Below are 11,106 nucleotides of genomic sequence, written 5' to 3'. Positions count from 1 at the left end.
TAACACTTTTATTTAGCTGGTGTATTGATCCCTCTTCCCCTTATCATGGCAATTGATATATACTCGTCCCGATGTATACGACACTCTTGATGCATAAGTTACTTGTCTTGAAACAAATGTTATTTTCAACATCCTCATTTGACAAGAGAAAAATCAAATGAGTGTAAACTGCCATAGTTTTACATACATATATTTATGTTTTTAACTGATAAGCATCATTGTAATACATATTCATTATCGTATATCCGGTTCACTGACTACAACGTGTTGATTTAACGTCATAAACTATATATGTGATCGATAAATATAAAAGTTATAATCTGAAAAGAAAATTATTGATGTTTATTCTTAAACATTCTAAAGATCTTCTCCGAATTCTTCAATCACAATCACTACAATTTGGAATGATATCAACTTGTTTGCTTTTTATACATACACTCTTTACTACTATTTCCAATGCTAAGTTGAAAGTTAGACTACATTTTCTCATTAAACAGTCCCTTTTATACAAAATAAACATCGTACATACAAATGTCGTAATTTCTGATGTTATTCCAATCTTCAATCTGCATACTTAATTTACTACTAGTTAGCTTAAACATATTTTATGTTGTATTCATATGTCAAGAAATATATATCATTTAGAATTAACTTGGAATTATGGTTAACTAACATAATCTTTGACACTTTGGAAAATATGTAAAAGATATACATGTAAAGATTGATTAATTGGGTGTCGGATTTGCTTATTAACCCAGCGAGCAAATATTGTATTAGAAATGAAATTGTATAAATGTGATAAAAACACCCTTTAATCTTTGGAAATCCTTGGCAAACATTCGTGACATAATTCTGAATTACATTATTAAGACATGATTTAATTTGTCCCCTTGTACCATTACCGGTAACGAATTCACTAATAATCGACTCTGCTGTCATATATTTCATAAAACATCATTTTTTCGTTCTTTTTTTTTGTGCATTACCGAACAGTGTTATAAAATCATGATGTGTTTTTTGCATTGCAGGAATTCTGGATCTGCAGAGTTTTCTAGGATTTGGAATATTAACAGTAGCATTTTTTCTCCTAATTGTATCTGTCGTATGCAATATTTTAATTCATCTTTACTGCAAGAAACTATCAAGGGTACCGTTCGAAATAGAAGAAAATTTTATTTCAAGACAAAGCATTGGTATGACAGAAACAGGCAATGGGTATCATTCTAATAGTGAAGAAAACATTCGACCGGAACATTTAGAAATGGAACATTCATTTGAAATTATAAGTACTAATCGCGAATCGTTGGATGTCTCAGGTATTCAATTTGAGGCGGGTTCCAATGTAAGTGAACTACAGATAGAGGAAGATGATTATTTACATCCGTACTGCACACTGATGCAAAATACCATCGAGGTACATGAGTATCAAGCTGTTATTATAGGACGTTTTGAGCAGGGTAGTACAGATGAATTATCTAATCAAGAAATACAAGGATCGTACGTCAATATGCAAATTTAGGTTTCGGAAATATACAAATAAAGAATAATTTCATAAAATTTGGTGAATTTTGACACCATCAAGTAAACAGCTGTAATTTGTCTTCCCGTTTCTAAAATAAATGTTTTATGTTCTGTTTATTTTTGTTTAATGTCGGTCCGGTATTGTATTTTACTTATTGTATACGAGCAATGTATAACTATGGTAGCAATATCGAGATGATTACTTCTGAAATACCACCTCTTAGACCAAATTGTATTATTGAAAATTTAGTAAGGAAATAAGAAATAAATTAAGAACAATTATCTGACATTAAAATTTTGAGTATTCTTAATAATATTAAGAATCATAAAATTATTTATTTCCTTTTTCAATTGTAGATGTGTGATATAAATTGAGTAGTAAACGACTCATACAGAATATGATTTCTTACCAGACAACCGCCCTGAGTTTCTGGTATTCGCAAATTAGGTCCCTTCACTGGGTTGGGTTATCAAATTTCAAATGTTGATTAATGTAGTCTTTTTCTGATATTTATAATACTCACAATTGTACGAGTTATAGATGTTAATCGTACTTTATTACCTTATACTTTCCTTCATGTTCAACCTAAGTCTATAAAAATAAACCTATTGAAGTTTTCCTTCTATGATTAATTAAATATAGAGCTGCACTATGAGCGCATGATACGCCTGATGCTTTTCCAACGAATAAAGTACGATTTCTTCTCAATGTCGTATCAGAAATTTAAAAAAAAAAACAACTAAAGGGAGCGTGTTTTAGTAGATATAAAACAGTCACCAAAGTTTTTATGCAAACTGCTCAAAGCATTCTGGAGTTATTGTCCGAAAACTGGAAAGTCCACCATTTTTGTGATTAAAATACAATAACTCCGAAAGGTGAAATCTAAAATTTACAAAAATCCAAAGGGAGCTTACGTCAATAGATAAAATAAACAAGTCATCATGGATTCATGAGAATTGGTTAAAGTGTATTTGAGTTATTGTCTGAGGTAGTAATACACAGTTAGGAGTTTGGTTTCGCAATATGGCCCCGGTTGATTTTTCAAATATGAAAGTTATTGTGCAATACAATTCATTTTTAGACAGCTGAGTACTAATTTAGCCTTCAAAGATGGTTTATAAGAACATAACGATTATTTGTTTTACATGCTTTATGGGCTTTTTTCTGTTTGACTCTCCGTATTTTCATAGCTAGACCGGCTATAGGTCCCGAAATTAATGTAATGTTTACAAACACTTTTTTTCTACGTGAAGTTTTTGACGCAATTTTACAAAAAAATGAGATGAAAGACATTTGATTTTTATTGGATTTCTACAAAGATATATGTAAACAGTTTCAGGAAAGGTACTACTCCAAGCGATTGAAATTCTACTTCTGGCCAAATTTTAGGGAACTATGCGACATCTTTTCCCCCCTTTTTGCAATATTTTGTAACAAATAAATGCAGATTGTTGCCATGGATACACCAAAAAGAAATTACATTTTACCATTTTAACTACTGGATATAAAATCTATGGAAGATTCTGATTACATACATATGCACATATATGACACAAACAGTAAGCTTTATTTGCAAGAAAGCAATGAAAAGAGGATGGTAAAATTTATAATGGTAAAATTTAATATTTTTTTCTAACTGTTTATTGCTACCTTATGGCATACTTACAAAGGTCAGAATTGTACAATTAAAGACTTTTTATACCACAAATCTATTGATATTTAGATTCTAAATCAACTTCTGAGTGGATTAAGTGTTTGAGAATGACAATATATGTCAACTTTATTGTTTACAGTCCTTAGCAACCAAAATTAGACATTTTGACACAAGGCTTAAATTTGTACTCTATTGGCTTAACCCTTGCTCCTGAAGGATTGCGCTGTATGTAGTAGCCTAAGTATTGAACGCTTTGTATTTTTTCTTGCGAATATATCAAATTATCATTTTTAGCAAGATTTCATGCTATATTTTGACATATATTAAATGTATAGTTGATTCAGCTGTAAGAAACTGATTCCCTTTTACCAAGTTTTTTAATCAAGTCTTTGGTATGCAATAAACATAAAGATTAACATTTTCATGCTAAAAATTGCTAAATTTTGTACAATTTTGCATCATCAGAGATCTTATTAAGATATTCAACATTAAAAAACTGACAAAAGAGGTATAGGTTTTAAGATTTTACCAAAAATTGAGGTAGAAATGAGATTTTACACTTTCACTTGGCATCTTTCTTTAAATCAGTTTTTGTCGCGTTTCAGTGTCAAATGCTAACCTTCATAAAATATTCATTACTCAACCAATTTTCAAAAATAAGAGACCATTTTAATCGTATTAGCAAGCTGAACACAGAAAATTATTTAATGGGAGACTTTGAAAAAAAGTATTTACTATTAAGGTAGCAATACACAGTTGGTTTGGTTTCGCATTTTGTCCCTGGTGGATTTTTCAAATACGAAAGTTATTGTGCAATAAAATTCATTTTTAGACAGCTGAGTACTAATTTAGCCTTCAAAGATGGTTTATAAGAACATAAAGATTTTTTTTTACATGTTTTATGGGCTATTTTCAGTTTGACTCTCCGTATTTTCATAGCTAGAAATTAATGTAATGTTTACAAACACTTTTTTTCTACGTGAAGTTTTTGACGCAATTTTACAAAAAAATGAGATGAAAGACATATGATTTTTATTTGAATTCTAGATAGATATATGTAAACAGTTTCAGGAAAGGTATTTTTCCAAGTGATTGAAATTCTACTTCTGGCCAAATTTTAGGGAACTATGCGACATCTTTTCCCCCCTTTTTGCAATATTTCATAACAAATAAATGCAGATTGTTGCCATGGATACACCAAAAAGAAATTATATTTTACCATTTTAACTACTGGATATAAAATCTATGGAAGATTCTGATTACATACATATGCACATATATGACACAAACAGTAAGCTTTATATGCAAGAAAGCAATGAAAAGGGGATGGTAAAATTTATGATGGTAAAATAAATATTTTTTTCCTAACTGTTTATTGCTACCTGATGTGTTGACGACGGATGGACGGACCGAGTGACGGACAACGGTATCCATAATACGTTCCGTAAACGGGCGAATAAATCATATCAAGTTTTAAAATGAATAAAAAAGCTTGTGTTCGCATGAAATTTTATGTTTTGCCAATGAACATTTTCATAATAAATAAACCTATTTGCCTGTTTTATTGCTATAAATAGCAGTTTTTCATCAAATCATAAAATGCCACATGTTACCAAATTTTCAATTTTGAACCTCATAATTTAAGAAAACAAATATGATATCATTTTTCTTTCTTTATTATTTTTAACGATGTATTTTGATGAACAACATATATCAAATTCAAGAAAAATTACAAAATAATTTGAAGCTTTCCTTCAATCCAAACTATATAAAAATAAACTGTACGGCCTTCAGCAATGAGAAGAACCCATACCGTATGGTCGGCTATAAAAGACTCCGACATGAAAAATATGAAATTATTTATAACAAAACAATTTACGAAAAACAAATATGACAGACATGAACCAACGACAACAACGGAACTACAGGCTCCTGACTTGGGACAGACATATAAAAAATGTGACGGGTATAAACATGTTTTAGAGCGCACAAACCTCTCCCTAACATAGGACAGTTGTGTAACAGTACAACATAAGAACAAACTATAAACATCCGTTGAAAAGGCTTAACTCATCAGATAGATATAAATAGAAATACATCTAACAAATACACAGAGTGGATGTAGACGGGTACTTATACATCCCCAACAAAAGGACTCTAAAGACAGATATAAGAGTATAATAGTTATCAAAGGTACCAGGATTATAATTTAATACGCCAGACGCGCGTTTCGTCTACATAAGACTCATCAGTGACGCTCAGATCAAAATAGTTATAGAGCCAAACAAGTACAAAGTTGAAGAGCATTGAGGACCCAAAATTCCAAAAAGTTGTGCCAAATACGGCTAAGGTAATTTATTCCTGGGATAAGAAAATCCTTAGTTTTTCGAAATATTCAAAGTTTTGTAACAGGAAATTTGTAAAAATGACCATATAATTGATATTCATGTCAACACCGAAGTGCTGACTACTGGGCTGGTGATACCCTCGGGGACGAAACGTCCACCAGCAGTGGCATCGACCCAGTGGTGTAAATAGTTATCAAAGGTACCAGGATTATAATTTAATACGCCAGACGCGCGTTTCGTCTACATAAGACTCATCAGTGACGCTCAGATCAAAATAGTTATAGAGCCAAACAAGTACAAAGTTGAAGAGCATTGAGGACCCAAAATTCCAAAAAGTTGTGCCAAAAACGGCTAAGGTAATCTATTCCTGGGATAAGAAAATCCTTAGTATTTCGAAATATTCAAAGTTTTGTAACAGGAAATTTGAAAAAATGACCATATAATTGATATTCATGATATAACAACTTTCAAAATAACCACCGTTTGAGAATAATATTCAACAACATCCTGTTGTTTACCTCTTTCGTCATCATATGACTTGGTATTATTCATTTTAAGACCCCATTGTTCCTCTTGTCTCCTGTATAATTTAGGGTGTGTCTAATGAATGTAGAATAATATTTCTGCTATAAAGGTTTTTTTTTTTTAAATAGAAATTTGAAATTTGTTTTAAATGAGCATTGTTTGGCCCTTGAAATTGCAATTAAGTAAAGTTTTTGCAGCCATCAAAATTCCGTTTTATTGATAAGTTTATTATTCACTATATAAAATTATGGAGATGTGTTATGATTTCCGATGAGACAACTACAAACCAGAGTTAAAATGAAGTGGATGCAAGCATATACAGGCGGCTGCACGGCCTTCACCAATGACAAAAACCCATACCGTATAGTCGGCTTTAAAAGCCTTCGACAAGCAAAATGTGAAATAATGCAAACGAGAAAACTAACTAATTGCTTATTCAGAAACTTTAGTGCTAAAAGGTCACTTGTAATGTCACTACAACGTCATAACCATGCTAAACTATACGTATTCTACCTCATTTCAAGCATAGTTTTTGGTCCAAATACTGGTATATATGAACAAGAGCTTAACCAAAAATAGATATTGTACATACATTAACATATTTGTAAAATACATGTCGTAGCAAAATGTAGGAAGCTTGAAGCCCTGGTGCAAATATATAAAACAAAATCGAAATATAAAGATACTAATGTCCGACAAAATGTAATCTTTATCATGAAACACGAAGCTTCATTTTGATAATATTTCATCTGTGTGTTCCTTACAATTGTTGTGTTCTATTACTTTTTTCAAAAAAAGCATTGAGTTATCTCTTAAAATACCAATTATCTGACTGTTTCTGTTTAGTTCCCAAGGAATAAACCAAAAAAGAAAAGAATGTTCAAAAGTACTGCAATGCACGGTGCACATTTTTAGACTTATACCTTGAGTTTGACATAAACGGTCATTCAGTATCATTCTAAGACAAACGAGATGATTTTGATTTTGAAATTATAAATTTTTTCCACCATAGCAGCAATATACCAATTTCAACTGCATATGGGATAAACATTTCCCAACTCGTTTGGAATTTCCGATGAAAATAGTAACAAAGGGACACAAAAGAACATTCAATAAAAGTTCAGGAAAAATACGCCAATGGCCGGCTGATGCATGAATAACACACAATGCTTACTCTGTCGATGCCAACCAATTAATTTTCTTTAACAGTTCGTGTGGTTCCTATAATTGTTTTTTGTTACTTTGATTTGTCTGCTTTATTAATTTATGAGCTTGACCATCAGTAAACTACTGTTTTCTATATTTATACTGCATAAGAACAGCAACAGTTTAAGCAAAACAATAAAAAAAAAACACTACACAATAACAAGGAATGGTGAAATGAAACAATGCAGTAACTGAGTGAGAGTTGAAAATTTTTATATGAAATAAGAAGTTGTGGTAATATTGACAATTACTAATTGTGATTAATTAGTATTGAAAAAATTATCAACATAAAAATTCAAAATTCAAGGGATTAAATTGAATTTATACTGCACTCGTTCTATTTGAGCAGTCAAAATGCGTTGACTGTATATTTCTATATCACATACATAGACAATAACTGTTTAGTGTCTTTAAATATCAGCTGTATATGTACGAGGCTGAGAAACAGGTGTAATGCGAGCTTTAGCGAGCTACTACTCCTGTTCCGAGCCGAGTACAAATACAGCTGATATTTAAAGACACTAAACAGTTATTGTCTTTATCCTGTAATTAGTTTAGTATTATGTTTTTGCTTTGAAAGACAGAAAACTCACATTAATTGCCTTTATTTTCGATTTAAAATCCCTTGAGGCCAGCGTCATAATATTTAAATCACACATTCAGCTGAAGACGGGTTCGTAGAAAAGAATCTCGTATTGTCAACAATAATACATCGCTCAAAGTAAATAATTCCTTCTTATAACATAACAACTACTTTCAACAGTTAAGATAATTAACAAAACGTTGTACGATTTAAAACAAAAGAGTATGATTTGTCCCACGCTTCAAAATTTTTAACTGAACGTGACATTCACTGAACATGCTGAAATTGACATTGTTGCATGGTTGGTTTTTTTTTCTGTTACACATGTACACATTCAATTGTTTCACTCGATGATTGGCGCCGTAGAAAATGGAGTTAATCCTGTTGTTCATGTTTTTTGTTAGCAGAAAATGAATTTATTTCATATTGCTCTACAAAAAATGCTTCAAAACCAACAGAACGTAAATTAATCTATAGGTCACATAAACTCAAGCCATACGTCATTGGATTGCGACTGCAATACACATTCTGAGGTGACAAAGGTTCATACAACACTCGTCAACAGCAATACACAAACGTAGTCCGGCAGTGGGCGGAGCTTTAAAGCGATATCTGTATAGTATACAGATACAGCCTAGCGATATCTGCTGGACTGTATCTGTATAATACGACACCCAATTGCAGGATAAAGTCACTAACCCGATATCACTTTTCCTCATGAATATTTTTAAAAATAGTAGAGCCGGAACTATATTTAAATATTAATGATAATATACAGAATAACTCGGTCCGAAACGAGGAAAAAGCTCGGCAGAGCCTCGCATTTGCCCGTTTCTAAGCCTCATCCTTATATCGTTGATATGTCAAGTCAGTACATTATTATTGTTTATATATGTCACAATATGGCATTAAGAAATGAGCAAAACCGATATCGTATAGTAACAAGCCTAATTGTGAAACAATTCAAAAGACACAAAAGCCTGATTTATAACAAAACAATGAACTAAAACACAGAAAAAATCAAACGACAACCACCGAATAACAGACCGAATAACAGACTCCACACAAATAGAATGTGGCTGGTTTAAACAATAAATGGACACGATCCACAAAAATTATTCTTTTATTGTTTTAGCATGAATCAAGCCGTTTTTGTATGGGCACTCAATGGTTCCCTTGTAGTTTGCAACGACGGTATCAATCATACCATTGCGTAAAAACGGTGAATTAACACTTTTTACTTTTCTCTGTCGATCTTAGCTAATGGTATTGAATTTTGCTGAATTGATTTTAATTAATAGGCTTTCAGAGCTGTTTCAGATGACTCCCTCTAGCCCACTGAAATGAAAGTCATATGGTAACTTGTTTTGGGACAAGTTATTCAAATAATTGTTATGGGACTAGTTACAAAAGGTCATATCAGTCTTCTAATACTTTCGATTAAAACAGTCAATACCTTATATATTTTTATATTTAGGTTTGCTTTCAATTAATGATATCAATTCAACTGTTTGCCCGCAATCCTTGTATCGTCAATAAAAATATTCAAACTCATTTTCATACATGCACACATGGTCTGTTTGCTTCGCATCACGGTGCGGAGAGATTAGTTTCAGTCGAAATACACGACATCTTGAAATAACTTATCACATATAGATTCTGATTGGTTGCTTTATGATGCGGTTGAGATACAGCAACAGCTATTGGCTTAAATAGATAAAGAATTACAATTTTCTCGTCTCAGGATAAGACATCAAATGCCGAAAAATTAACTATGTGTATTTCTGTTCCGATCAACTGTCATTAATTCATGTTCGTTTTATTATGCATATTTTGACCACTGAAATTCAATATTGAAATATCAGTTATTAATACGTGTTTATTTGCTTTGTTAATCTGCAATATGCAAGATTTGTTTTGCTAAACAATGTTCCTATACAATGTTTACAAAAATGCATTATCTGTATTTTATAACTTCTGCCAATTAAGGCACACCTCCAGAGTCGTGTCTATTTGTAAATGTTTTAATTTTCAACAAGTAAAGTAAACGAAATGTTAAAAGCATTGATGTATAACGCACAACACTGAACAGCCGCCAGTTTAAAATTTCAGAAAAGTTCATCTTAATATATATATACAAAAATTGATATTCCAAGTATAAGACATCAATTTTATATCAATCAATATCTAAAAATACCGCATTTCCAATACCAAATCAACAACCACATGCACACATATTACCTTAAATTAGGATAGAGCGAAGCAGTGCACACCTTTTTAGAAAGGTAAAACTTGTTTGCGTTTGTATTCAGACATAAACAGCATTGATTCTCCAAATGAATGAAATCGTCTAATTTGACGATTAGTCAATTTTTTTTCACCGCCTTTTCGATATATTTTAGTTCTTTTTAAAATCGTATTGCAAAAAATACAACAGACAAACGATTTGACAAGCTATCAATCATTATGACAAGTATGCTTATTTATGCACCTGCCCTAAGTCAGGAGCCTGTTGTTCAGTGGTTGTTGTTTGTTGGTGTGGTGCATAGGTGTTTCTCGTTTCTTGTTTTTTCATATAGATTAGAAACGTACTTTAACTTATAATGGTTTACTGTTTATACAATGTGACTTGGATGGAGAGTTGTCTCATTGGCACTCATACCACATCTTCATATTTATAAAGACCGTTGATTTTCCTGTTTGAATGATTTTACACTAGTCATGTTGATGCTCTTTAATAGCTTGCTGTCCGGTGTGAGCAAAAGCTCCGTGTTGAAGGCCGTACTTTGACCTATAATTGTTAACTTTGTATACAATGTGACTTGGATGGAGAGTTGTCTCATTGGCACATAACAACAACTTTTTATTTATATTTATCTGTAGAGTATAATGAAAAGAAGTGAATTTGGTGTTTGATTAAAAAAAATTAGATTGATGTTAACATGTTCAATTTGTCCTTGCGTTCTTCTCTATTCCAAACTGTTGAAAGCTTTGGTACTTGTCTTTTTGAAATATGGTATATGCAAAAAACATAACAGCTTTGTTGGAGAGAGGCAACGGATACCAAATGGACCCTCAAAAACATGTCGAAAACAAACAAACAATTTCAAAAAAATAAAAACGAAAAATGACCACGTAGGGAAACTACAGTGCACAAACCACAACATAGAAAAATAGACTGAGCAACACGAACCCCACCAAAAATCGGGCTTGTCAGAAAATTTTTATCGAGCTTAGCGCGAATATTGATTTGTTTTTAGTTTTTAGT

This window comes from Mytilus californianus, unplaced genomic scaffold (genome assembly GCF_021869535.1).
Source record: "Mytilus californianus isolate M0D057914Y unplaced genomic scaffold, xbMytCali1.0.p SCAF_6, whole genome shotgun sequence".
In the NCBI taxonomy this organism is placed as follows: domain Eukaryota; kingdom Metazoa; phylum Mollusca; class Bivalvia; order Mytilida; family Mytilidae; genus Mytilus; species Mytilus californianus.
Note: the sequence above shows the minus strand (reverse complement) of the source record.